The sequence below is a fragment of the Leptopilina heterotoma genome, unplaced genomic scaffold (assembly GCF_015476425.1).
Source record: "Leptopilina heterotoma isolate Lh14 unplaced genomic scaffold, ASM1547642v1 Lhet_297, whole genome shotgun sequence".
Lineage (NCBI taxonomy): Eukaryota > Metazoa > Arthropoda > Insecta > Hymenoptera > Figitidae > Leptopilina > Leptopilina heterotoma.
This window is the reverse complement of record NW_025111001.1, coordinates 91,899-104,837: the sequence shown is the minus strand read 5'-3', so window position 1 is coordinate 104,837 and position 12,939 is coordinate 91,899. Positions and strand designations below refer to the sequence as shown.

The window sequence follows — 12,939 nt, the reverse complement described above, 5'->3', positions numbered from 1 at the left end:
TGTTATGGTAAAATGAGACTTACGCTTTTTTGAGTTGAGCCCTTTCTAGAATTCATGATAAAATTAATAATTTGATTCTTCAATTACTTAATTATTTAATTAATAAATTATTATTTGATTTAATAATTAATTCGTTATTAAATTAATTATTTAATTAGTTTAATCAATTAGAAAATTGATAATTAGTTATTTAATTAATAAATTACTCGACTAGATAATTAGTTACTTACTTAATTAAATATTAATTTAGTTTAATCAATTCGAACATTTTTACTTTTTTTTTTATTTATTACTCAATAAAAAAGTGTCATTAATGTTCGAAGTGAGTAAAAGAGAGAAAGAGAGGGAAAGAGTTTTCGAACAATTTTCATGAAATTTTCTCCTGGTGAAGAGAATTTCCCTGGTTAAATACAGTATTATACACATATGTCCTCACGCGGTGCACAACTCAAGATTAATTGGCATGTTGAACTCTCAACAGAAAAGTTTCCTCTCGCATTTGGAATTTCCGCATGTAAAGACAATGAATTGCGAGATTCTGCCTGAAAATAATGGCACAAGTGCAATCAGGAAAATTGTGATAATTGTGTAATAAGTACAGTACAGTGTGACACAATTTTTGGTACAGAGAAAGAGAATGCAAAATTTATACTCATTTGACATTAATTCCTATAGAAAATTATTCAATAATTTAAGTGTAATTTTTAATACTTTTTCTTTTGGAATAAATTACATTTGCTTAATTTGACTTTTTTTGAGGAAGAAGAAGAAGCACATTTTTTAAAAAAATTTTGTTTGAATAACTTTTTGACGACTGCGAATGTAAAAGGAGTAAAAATGTAAAATTAAAAGGTCTCTTTATATAGAAAATTGATATTGGGATAAAATTGAGATTTTTTTTTTTTAAGGAAAAAAGGAAATTTTTACGAGGAAGGTAAATCTTTTTTATTTTGATTAATGAAGTTATTGATTGATTATACCATTTTTAAACTTTTGGGAAGACTAGAAGAATTTTCAATTTTGGTAAAAGTATTGAAGAATATTTTTATATTTTTAAAAATACTTGTAATTTTACTATCAGTGGAAAAAATCGTATTTAGTCAAACATTCTCGAAACTCTTATTTTTTTAAAACAGTAGTAAAATAAAGTTTTAGTCAAACACTTTTAAATTTACAATAGTTTTTGCAAATTTGAAACTATTTAAACAATTAACTTTGTTTAATTAAAAATGTCTAAGCAAAGTTGTCTTTATCTACTAGAAAAAAAATTATAACTTTCAAAATTAAACCTTTTTTATTTATTTATTTTTTTGAGGGATTTTTTAGTAATTTTTAATAATTTTGAGGAAAAATTTTTGTTTAAAAAAAAGTAATTACTTTTTTATTTAATTTACACTTCTTACACTATAAAGAAAATTTGAAGTTTTTTCTTTAGTTTAGTCAAATGTTTCAAAATTTTAGTTTTGTTTAAAGTAGTAAAAATAGTTTTAGTCGGACGTGAATTTTAGGACAAATTTTATTTTAAGAAATAAGAATTATTGTTTTAGTTCATTTACATTTATTAAACTTTTTAAGTCTAACAAGAAACTTATTGATTTTTGTGTCAGTGATAAAGAACAAGTTTTAGTCTGACGTAAATTTTTTTACAACTTTATCAGTCTTAATTCTTATTCCAAGGATTTTGCATGTTTGTCGATTTTAGTGTAGTAAAAAGGAGGATTTGTGAACGATATTTCATTATCAGTAGTAGCACGTATTTTAAGTCAGACTCAAAATTCCATATTTATTTTACTGTCAGTGGTAAATAACAGCTTTAGTGAGGCTTCATTTTTTATCGATTTTTCAGTTTTAATCCAAAGATTTTTCTTTTACTTTTATATTTTGTTCTTTTTTTTAATTTTATTCATTTAATAGTAAAAGTGTGTATTTGAGGAACACGCTTATATTTTATTATCAGTAGTAACATATATTTTTAGTCAGGCAAAAATTCTTTATTACTTTTCGTGTCAGTAGTAAAGATCAGTTTAAGTCAGTCAAAAATTCTTTATAACTTTTAACGCCAGTAGTAAAGAACAATTTTAGTCAGACGAAAATTCCTTATTTTTAATTATTACTTTTAGCATTAATAGTTAAGAACTGTTTAAAAAAGTAAAATAATTATATGAATGTAAATAATAGAATAAAGTGAAGTAAAATTGAAGTAAAACTAAATGTAAAATAGAAAAAGTTAAATAAGGATAAAAGTGAAAAAAATAAAAGTAAAATAAGAAGAAAAGTACATATAGAACTACAAAATAAAATAGAGAGAAACAAAAGTTTTGTTTTTTAGAAAATGGGAAATTAAGTGCGCAGGATAAATAATAATGATGGAAAGCACATAATATATTTTTATAATAATAGATGTTGGTGTGTGCGTTGACCATTTTGAGTGCGCGCGAAAAGTAAAGCGAGGCATATAAGCTTCATGGCACGTACTATGAGCGTAGCCGAACGTAGGGTGGTAGAAAGCAAGCAGAGGTATTCTATCCGTTAAGCTGAACGCCTTTCTCGCACACCCCCTCATTATCCCAACACAATGAACGTTCCCGTCCGGTATTGGCATTTGCGCGAATTCCAATAGAATTTAATTGGAGGAGATCGAACCCTGGCGAACATGCATACATACATTCACACACAAGAGTTTGCCGACGCATATATATATATATATATATTTCTTATACATATAAAAGAGAGAGAGGAAGAGGGAGAAAGTTCATTCTCGACGAGCTTCAACGTATATAAAACGACATCGACTCGATCCCATCACTCGTGTGAGCGTCGCGCAAGTAAAGAATTTTCCGTCAACGCGAGAATTCACTGTCCATGTGGCCTTTTATTATTTGATATGGAAAAGCATTTCATTTAGATGCACTTTTTTTTTCTCAATGACTATGCTCATCATGCGAAAAATGGGATTTCCGTCAAAAAAAAAGGGAGAGAATGAGATAAAACGTGTAGACGTTCGTCAATCACTGTGAATTTTGTGCAGACCTTGCTGCAGAGCAGATTCTAAATTCTAATATCGATCATCCTCTAATTTTAATAATCTTCCTTTTCACTTCTTTACAAAAATTGTCTGCGTGTACGAAATTTTTTTTCCCTCTTCTAAAATTTTTTTATTTAATTTTTTTTGTATTATATTTTATATCAAATATTCATCTAGAATGTAATTTTAATTAATTAATTAATTAATTAACTATAATAATTTGAATATTCTTTCATTCATTCACTTTTTCTGTCCCTCAAACTCTGAAGTTGTGTCGTTTGTTTATACTTTTGTTTTTCGTTAACTTTATAGATTGTATATTATATTATTATGTTATAATTATTTTTATTTTATAATTAATTCAAAATTGTAATGACAAATAGAAATCATCAGAATTTTTTTTCAATTCTTTTCAATAAAAGACTAAAATTTGTTTAAATATTATGTTTTTTCAAATTGAAATTATGCAGATTTTTGTTCTTTACTTCTAAAGAAAATTAGGAAATTCTTAAACAAACTGTGATTAAGAAATAGAAAATTTATTTATTTTGCATTATTTTTGTTTATGAATCACAATTTTTTTAACAAAATTATTATTTTCTTTTTGGAAAAAGAAGAAAAATATGTGCACAATTTTTATTTTTAATCTTATTTTTGGAAGTGGATTTTCCACAGAAATTAAGACATTCAAAAATTTCAAATTCAAACCTTTTTTAAATTAAACAACTTATAAAAGTATTGCTATGAAACATGAAGATATCGATTGCTCCGAGTCGAAGACTCGGAGTGATCGATTTCTTCATGTTTTCTAATAATGAAAAATAACTGTGAAGTTTTTATTATTTATGAAAATAATTAAATGTTTGCATAAAATTTTATTAAAAATTTTTGAAAATAATTGAATTCTTTTTGGTTTTAGTAAAATTTTGTTAATATCAAGCTTTAATTTTATCTTGCTTTTTCTTTTTTTGGGGGTTTCTTTAAATTTTCTCCTTTTAGTTTCTTTTTGGTTTTTTCTTTTTTTTAAGTGTAATGAAATTTTTCTTAGTTTTAGTGGAAAAATTTTGTTTTAGTCAGACATAAATTTCTGGAAAACTTTTATTTTTTGAAAAAAAAATTTTGGAAAAAAAATTTAGGGAAAATAAATTACACTAAAAATTATTATAGACATGTTACTCCTTTTAGAAATTATAGTTTCTACGTTTCTTTTAGTCACACGTTTCAAACTATTGTAGTTCTTGTTTCAGTAGTAAAAATATTTTCAGTCAGACATGAAATTTAGAAAAATTATATTTTAGGAAAAAATAGTTACCTTAATTTACACTTGTTACATTTTCTAAAAATTTGTATTTTTTGCGTCAGTTATTGTTAGACGTTTCAAAATTTTGTAGTTTTGAATTTAGTACTAAAAATTGTTTTAGTTATACACGAATATTTTTACCATACTTTTTACTTTCTTTTAGAAAAAAAACTATTCTAAAAAATATTTCTTTCGTAAAAAATGTTTTGAAATTAAGTCAACTTCTAGATTAAAGTAGTAAAAGACAATTTAAGTCAGACAAAATTTATTTGTTTAATTTCGCTACTTAGAATAAGAATTTTTGTCAAGAAGAAAGGAGATGAAGAAAGAAACAAAGGAATAGTGTACAGAAATTATTGTCTGACTTAAAATTACCATTACTACTGCATATATAATTAATAGAAATAAAAAAAAAATTTTTGATGTAAATTTTATTCAGTATTAATACAATTTGTCTGACCTAAAAAGTATTTTACTACTGAACCCAAGAGAAAAAGATTTTAGAAAAAAATTGTCTGATTTAAAATGCGATCTTAGATATTGAATTTCGAAAGATTGAAAATATGTCGTCTGACCAAAGAGTGACATTTACTACTGTCAGAAAAAATAAATTAAAAAAAAATAAGTTAAAAAATATATTCAATTAAAGTTTTTTTTTATTTATTTATAAAAATTTATTTTATTCATCAAAAGCAAAAATTAATTTCTTCATTTTTATTTTTTTTCATACTTCTCAAACACTTTCGATGTACAAGCAAACTTTTCCTTCTTATTTCTTGCATGAACTATTTTTTTTCTTTTCTTTTTTTTTTTTGCAATAAAAGATGGAAAAATTTTTCTAAACTGTTTTTATAAGTATCTCGAGAAACTAGTTTGGAAAAATATTTCGGCGAAAAAAATATTTAAAAATATTCCTCCGCCTAAAAACTTTTACAACGCAAAAACTTCTTGAAAAATGTTTTTCAAACTCTCTTAAATTTCCATGAATCATCGTCCAACTTTTCAGAGTGCTTTGACATGTTCGCCAACTTTCTCAACTAACTTCAAAACTTCTTAAAATCGTCTTTAACCAACAGTAAACTAGCTATTAATTATTTTTAAATATTATCACTTAATAATTAACAAACTGAAAGGTCCTTATATTGTAGAATTAATAATAAAATAATAAGTTTTTGTATTTTTAATCAATTTTTATTATGTATTTAATATGTTTATGTATTTTTTTTATTATTTTCTAAAATATTTTCTACAATTTTTTCTATTTTATTAAAAATATTAGTTTTTGTATATTATTTTCTATAATATTGACATATTATTTGAAATATTATTTTCAACATTATTTTATTTATTATTTTGAATATTATTTTATATATTATATGAAACACTACTGTTGTTTATTATTTTTTATATTTTTAAAATATTATTTTCTATATTATTTTCCGTATTATCTTAATTTGTAAAAATACATTCAAAAAATTATATTCAAAACTATTTACAATATTCTTTAATTTGTTCTCATATTTTTTCATGTTACAAAAAAATCCACATATTTTTCATTTTCACAAGAACGAAATTAATTTTTTTTTCTCTTCTTGCAATTTTACGCCAATGTTTTAGTGTATTCTCATTTTCTGGCGTAAAAACATCGCAGATATAATGATCTTGAGGCAAACCACCCTTCTTTACATTACCTTGAGATACATGTTTTCCTCATAATACCTTTTGTGTAGATGAAATTCACTTAGGAGAAAAACAAAAACAATTTCCAAGAAGGAGATCACAAATAGATTTCAGATTGTAAGGTTTTATTAGGAAAAAAAAGAAGAAAAAGAAAACCCCATACATTCAAGTGAATTGAAAATAAACAAAAAAAAAACTCGTTTATTTTTGGTAAAAATATTTTCTTTGACCAATTCAAACAGGAAGTTAATAAATTGCTTGTCATGTCTGTTAAGGATCAGAGGGAAAATGAAAAATTTTTCTCTCAATTTATCTCAAGCTGAATGTAATTTTAATAAAATGTTTTCATTTTAGGAAAGCTGGTTTGGTTTTAGTGGAATTCTGTTAATATCAAGTTTTAATTTTTTCTTGTTTTTTTCTTTTTTGGGTTTTTTTTTCATTTTCTTCTATTAGTTCTTCTTGGGTTTTTTCTTTTTTTTTTAGGTGAAATGAAATTTTTCTTACTTTTAGTGGAAAAATATTGTTTTAGTCAGACATAAATTACTGGAAAACTTTTATTTTTGAAAAAAAAATTTAGGGAAAAAAAATTCAGAGAAAATAAATTACACTAAAAGTTATTTTAGACTTGTTACACTTTTTGAAAATTATAGTTTCTACGTTAGTTTTAGTCACACGTTTCAAACTATTGTAGTTCCTGTTTCAGTAGTAAAAACATTTTTAGTCAGACGTAAAATTTGGAAAAAATTTATTTTAGGAAAATAATTACACTTTTAATTAATTTACACTTGTTACGCTTTTTGATAATTCGTAGTTTTTGGATCAGTTTTAGTCAGACGTTTAAAAATTTTTAAGTTTCGATTTAAGTAGTAAAAAATAGTTTTTGTCAGACGTCAATAGAAAAATTTGATTTTATGGAAAAATAATTAGAAGTAAATGTAATTTATACTTATTTTAATTTTTGAAAACTTGTAGTTTTTTCGTAACTTTGAAACGGACGATTCAAAATTTTTTAAGTAGTAAAAAATATTTTTAGTCAGCCGTTTCAAAATTTTTAATTTTTGGTTTAAGTAGTAAAAGTAGTTTTAGTCAGACGTCATTTTTTAGAAAAATTTTATTTTAAAAAAATAATTAGAATTTTATTTAATTGATACTTGTTACATTTTTTAGAATGTTGTTGTTTTTTCCTATAACTTTTAAGCAGGCGTTTCAAATTTTGTATTTTTGGTTTAAGTAGTAAAAGAAGTTTTAGTCAGACATAATTTTTTAGAAAGATTTTATTTAAAAAAAAAAGTAATTACACTCTCACTTTATTTTCTCTTGTTACACTTTTCTGAATCTTGTAGTTTTCTTCTAACTTTTAAACAGACGTTTCAAAATTTTGTATTTTTTGTTTAAGTAGTAAAAGAAATTTTTGTCAGACATAATTTTTTAGTTTTTGCGTTAGTTTTATTCAAATAAGTTTCTTAGTTTTGGTTTAAGTAGTAAAAGTAGTTTCAATCAGACAATCATTTTTTGAAAAGCTTTTGTTTTAAGAAAAATAATTGCAGTCTAAATAAAGTTTCTGTTGTCACACTTTTCAGAATCTTGTAATTCTTGCTTTAGTTTTATTCAAATAATTTTTTTCGTTTTGATTTAAGTAGTAAAAATAGATTTATTTAGACGTAAAATTTGGGTAAAATGTTATTTCAGGAAAAAATAAATACTCTTTCAATTATACTTGACAGGCAATCTTTTATTTTATTATCAGTAGTAACAGGTATTTTAAGTCAGACCAGCAATTTCTTATTGATTTTTTGTGTCAGTGATAAAGACCAAGTTTTAGACAGACATAAATTTCTTACCATTTTATCAGTCTTATTCCAAAGGTTTTGCACGTTTGTCGATTAGTAGTAAAAAAAAGGAGGATTTGTCAACGGTATTTCATTATCAGTAGTAACACGTATTTTAAGTCAGACTGGAAATACCGAATTTATTTTACTGTCAGTGGTAAAGAACAGCTTTAGTAGACATCATTTTCCTACAATTTTTTCAGTTTTACTTTAAAAGATTTTTTACGTTTGTCAATTAGTAATAAAAGTTTGAATTTGTCGGACAAATTTATTTTCTATTATCAAAAGTATTTTTTTATTTTCAGGTATTTTAAATCTTCATTACTTTTAGTCTCAGTAGTAAAGAACAGTTTTAGTCAGACAGGAAAGATTTTCTCCCTTTTTTCCCCTACAAAATTTCTATCGAGGAAAAAATACTTAAATTTTTTTTTGGGGAAAAGATTTACTGAAATTAAATCAAGTTCTAAATTAAAGTAGTAAAGAACGATTTGGATCAGACAAAATTTTGTTTATCTGAAAAGAAGCATTTTTTCAAAATTATTTTCATGTTTTTTATATTTTTCAAGTTTTTTCTTATTTTTCCTTGATTTTTATCGTTTTCGTGTTTTTCGTGTCTTTGAAAAGTATTTCCCCTAGTTTTTTTGTTCCTTCTGAAAGTGGGTTTAATTTTTATAACCATCTCATAATTAGCTGAAATCGACAATGATACAAGGGGCAATAAAAAATAAAGGAAGAACACTCGCGTGTAACATAATATTTTCCGACCGTAAAATTTGTTCGTTCGTCTATAAATTTAAGGACGGAGATTAAGTTTGATCGTTTGGAAAGATGTGGTTGCCATTGGCGGGTGAAATACTTGAGGAAGAAAACGCTTACGCTTCTAAGAATAGGAGACAAATTATAGCAAGCGTTTTCGGGTTAATACCCTTATTTCACATTTGTAGCCTCTCTCTTCCTCTCCCCCCTCACTCTATATAGTCTATATATATATACAAGAAGAGAGCTTCAATTTCCGTCCCGGATGAAGATTCACTTTTTATTACCGCGCCGACCAAGAACTATGAAGCTAATTTCATAGTAAGATTAAGTCGATAATACTTGAAGTAAAAGTATGCAAAACTACTATCAGCAAACTTCTTTGCAACTTGCTTTGAAACTTTATAATATACTAACATCGTCTCTACATGCAAGCATAGATAAAATTTCGATAAAGATATCTTTCATGTTTTCTGATCAGAATTAGTTAAAGTATTGTATTTTTCTATTGGAATTGGACTTGAAGTTTTCGTCCAGTATAGTTTTCTATCTCTGTTTCTAACACTATTTTTCTTTTCTTTTTTTTTTTGAAAAACAGTCACTATTTCAAAAATAAAAAAAGTTCTAAAACGAATTTCTAAAGAAATTTTTCAATTTTAATTTTTAAATTTTTCAACAAAGGAAAAACGGAAAAAGAATACTGAGAATTTAATATTTCTTTTTATTTTTTTTCCTCTGCAATTTAGTAAAAATTTAGTAAAATTAATTTAGTTTAAAATTGGGGAAAATATTTTTAGTTCAAAAATATTTCTTCTTTAATGTTTCGATAACATTCGAGAGTTTAAATTGTCTCTCGATGAAGACTATATTTTTCTTTCAATTTTCGATAAATTTCATGAAAATTATAATTTTCTAAAAAACATTTCAGGGAATGTTTTTTAGAAAATGATTCTGATACTAGGGAGTAGTTAAAACAAACCGCCTTGTGATTATAGCGAAAGTTTGGACAATTTAGATGCAGAATAGCTAACTGTAACCTACGTCGTAAAAGCAAACTCTACATTAGAATAATTTCTCGTTTAAACAATAACAACGTTTTGTACAATAGCGTTTGCATAAATGTATGTTAGTTCGGTTATAAATCAGAATGTGGAAATATTACTTAGCAAAAGTTCTAATTCGAAATAATATTATTGAAAATAAACAAATTAAGATAAAAATTAAAGTAAGAACATTTTAAGAATATTGTTTTAAAAACTAAGAGAAAGTAGTTTTAATAAAAAAAAAGAAAAAAAATTCAGAAAAAAAATTAAAAGAACAGAAGAAAATAAAAGTGGTAAACAAAGAAAATGCAGTGAAATTGAAAATGTAATTTAAATTTTATATTAAAAGTTTCGAATTCAAAAGTTCATTTTCCAAATGTAGTTCAAAATGAGAAAATCTTTATTATCTTTTCTATCTCAAATTTTCCTTTCTAACAGAAAAAATTTCAATGCAAATAAATAAAATACTGTATAGAATAAAATGAAATATTCTTGAAAAATAGTAAACATGATAAATATTTTGTAGCTTTGGTTTAAGTAGTAAAAATAGTTTTAGTCAGACGTAAATTTTTTGAAAAATCGTATTTTCGTAATAAATAATTGCACAATTAATTAATTTTAAAATTGTTAAACTTTTTCAAGACTTGTTGTTATTGGCATAGTTTTAGTCAAACGTTTCAAAATTTTGTAGTTTTAGTTTAAGTAGTACAAGTAGTTTTAGTCAGACGTAAATTTTTTGCAAAATTTCGTTTCACAAAAAAAATAATTAAACTTTAATTTAATTTACACTCGTTGGCAATCTCTGAAACCTTGTAGTCATTGATTAATTTTTTATCCTCTTTCGATTGTTGGTTTAAGTAGTAAAAATATTTTTAGTCAGACGTAATTTTTTTAAGAAATCATATTTTAGGTGTCAGTAATTATTCAATTACTTAATTAAAACTTTTTACACTCTTTGAAAAATTATAGTTTTTGATAAAGTTTTAGTCAGAAATCTGAAAATTTTAAACATTTTATTTAAGTAGAAAATTATTTCTTAGTCAGACGTAAATTTTTTTTAAATTTCGATTCACAAAAAAATTAATTACACTTTATTTTAATTTACACCTGTTGCCATCTCTTAAAGCTTGTAGTCATTGCTTAATTTTTTTAGCTTCTTTTAAAGTTTTTTGTTTTTTGGTGTAAGTAGTAAAAATAGTTTTAGTCAGACGCCTATTTTTGGAAAAATTTTAGAAAAAATAATTAGAATTTTATTTAATTTATTCTTGTTATACTTTTTTTTAAATTTCTACTTTTTTCGTACTCGTACGTTGACGTTTACAAATTTTGCATTTTTGGTTTAAGTAGTAAAAATATTGTTAGTCAGACGTAAATTTTTGGAAAAATTTTACTAAAGAAAAAAAATTGCAATTAAATAAGTAATTTACATTTGTTACTCTTCTGAAAAAACTCATATTTTTACCGTTAGTTTTAGTCACAAATCACCAAATTTTAGAAACTTTGTTTAAGTAGTAAAAATCGTTTTAGTCAGACGTAAATTTGCTGAAAAATTATTTCTTAGGAGTAACTAGTTTCACAATAAATTAATTTTTACTTGTTAAACTTTTTAACCGTTTTTAGCTTTCGCGTTAATTTAAAGCAGACGTTTTAAAATTTCGTATTGTTTGTTTCAGTAGTAAAAACAGTTTTAGTCAGACGTGATATTAAAAATATTATTTAAATTTTTTACTCAAAGTTTTCGTTCAATTTTCAAAAGGGGTTTAAATTAAAAATTTTTTTCTGTTCTTTATATCTAAGATCTTTATTTCTTAATAGTTAAAATTTTGTCAGATGTACAAGAAATTGTATCTTTTTGAAAATTAGTGAATAATAATAGAAAAACAAATAAATAAGTGGAAAAAATTTACTGAATTAAAAAAAGACAAATTGAAAAAATATTTTAAAAATTCTCGAAATAAATAACTGATAATGAATAAATAAATCCCCCCAAGAAACACAAAAAAATAATAATAAACTCCACGGTTAACAAGTTAAGTAACCCTCCCGTCACAGTAAATAAATTTTTTTTTTGCTTTCTCAAAAAGTGAAAGAAATTCTTTCTGATTTCGTAAATTTCGTGTGTATATTCACGGACAGGGCAGAGCAAAGAATCGCTGGAGGCGTTGAAACTTTACTACTTTCTATTTACCCCGGACGGGAAAAAGAGCGTAGGAATTCTCTCATTGAGCGGCGGTTAGCAAGTTTTATGAGTTCTCTTACCGGGTTCAAAAAAAAGAAGGAAAGAAAAAAGAAGGCAGAAAAGGTTAATCTGTTTTGTGTTTATCGTGAAACTTAAATCCCTTGGCATTCCGCAATTCAGGTTATTACGTTACTCAGCCAAAAAATTTTTCGCTTATCTCGCTGACGTTCATAAAATCACGTGACATAAAAAATTCATGAAAAAGAAATTCTATATAAAATTGCACTTCAATCAAGTGCTATATACATAACTTTATATAATAAAAGGAGAAAAAGTTTTTAATTCAGTTTATTCATTAGAGTGATAATTTTGTTAAAAAGGGTTTCAAAAACTTTTTTTTATTTTTGCAAATTTTTTTTTACTATGTAATTTGCAGGAGAATAATTTAATGCTAATTTTTGCTATTGTCAGGTGATATAGTTATTGGATATTCGAAATAAAAAAAAATATCCAGGTTTAAAGTTTCGAGAAACAATTTTTTTTGGGGGCAAAATTTATGAGTAGTAAAGGATATTTCTAGTCAGACGTTTTTTAGTATCGTCGGTTACTAATAAAAAAATTAAAACTTTCTAAAAATTTCTGACTAAAAATGTATTTTACTACTTAGATTATATTTATTGAAATCTAGAAGAGTTTTAACAATATTCACTGTTCAAAACATTTGTACTTTACTGATATTTACATTAAAAATTTAAAAAATTTAAAAGCAGTCTGACAAAAGACTGACATTTACCACTGAAAAGAATATTTTTATCTATTTTTTAATAAACTGACATCGCAGAGAATTTTTTTTATTAAAATTTTAAATAAATTGTAAAATTTTATTAACGGATTGTGTAAATTAAAAAAGAAGAATTAATGAAAAAGAAATTCCGTATAAAATCCCTCTTCAATCAAATACTAACTTTAGATAACAAGAAAAAAGTTTTTAACCCATTTATTCATTAGGGCAATAGTTTTGAAAACCGTTTAAAAATTTTATTCCTCGCGACTTTTGCTGTATAATTTACAAGAAAAAAAAAAGACTTCTTTTAAAAATAGTTAAACTTAATTTCTTTCGTTTTAAT

General features: G+C 24.4%; 1 protein-coding gene across 6 annotated transcripts in view; it reads right to left on the bottom strand.

The window, feature by feature from the left end:
• LOC122504412 (Down syndrome cell adhesion molecule-like protein Dscam2) overlaps positions 1-12,939 on the bottom strand; it is a 226,411-nt gene that overhangs the window by 208,174 nt on the left and 5,298 nt on the right. The gene's annotated exons all lie outside the window — the stretch shown is intronic.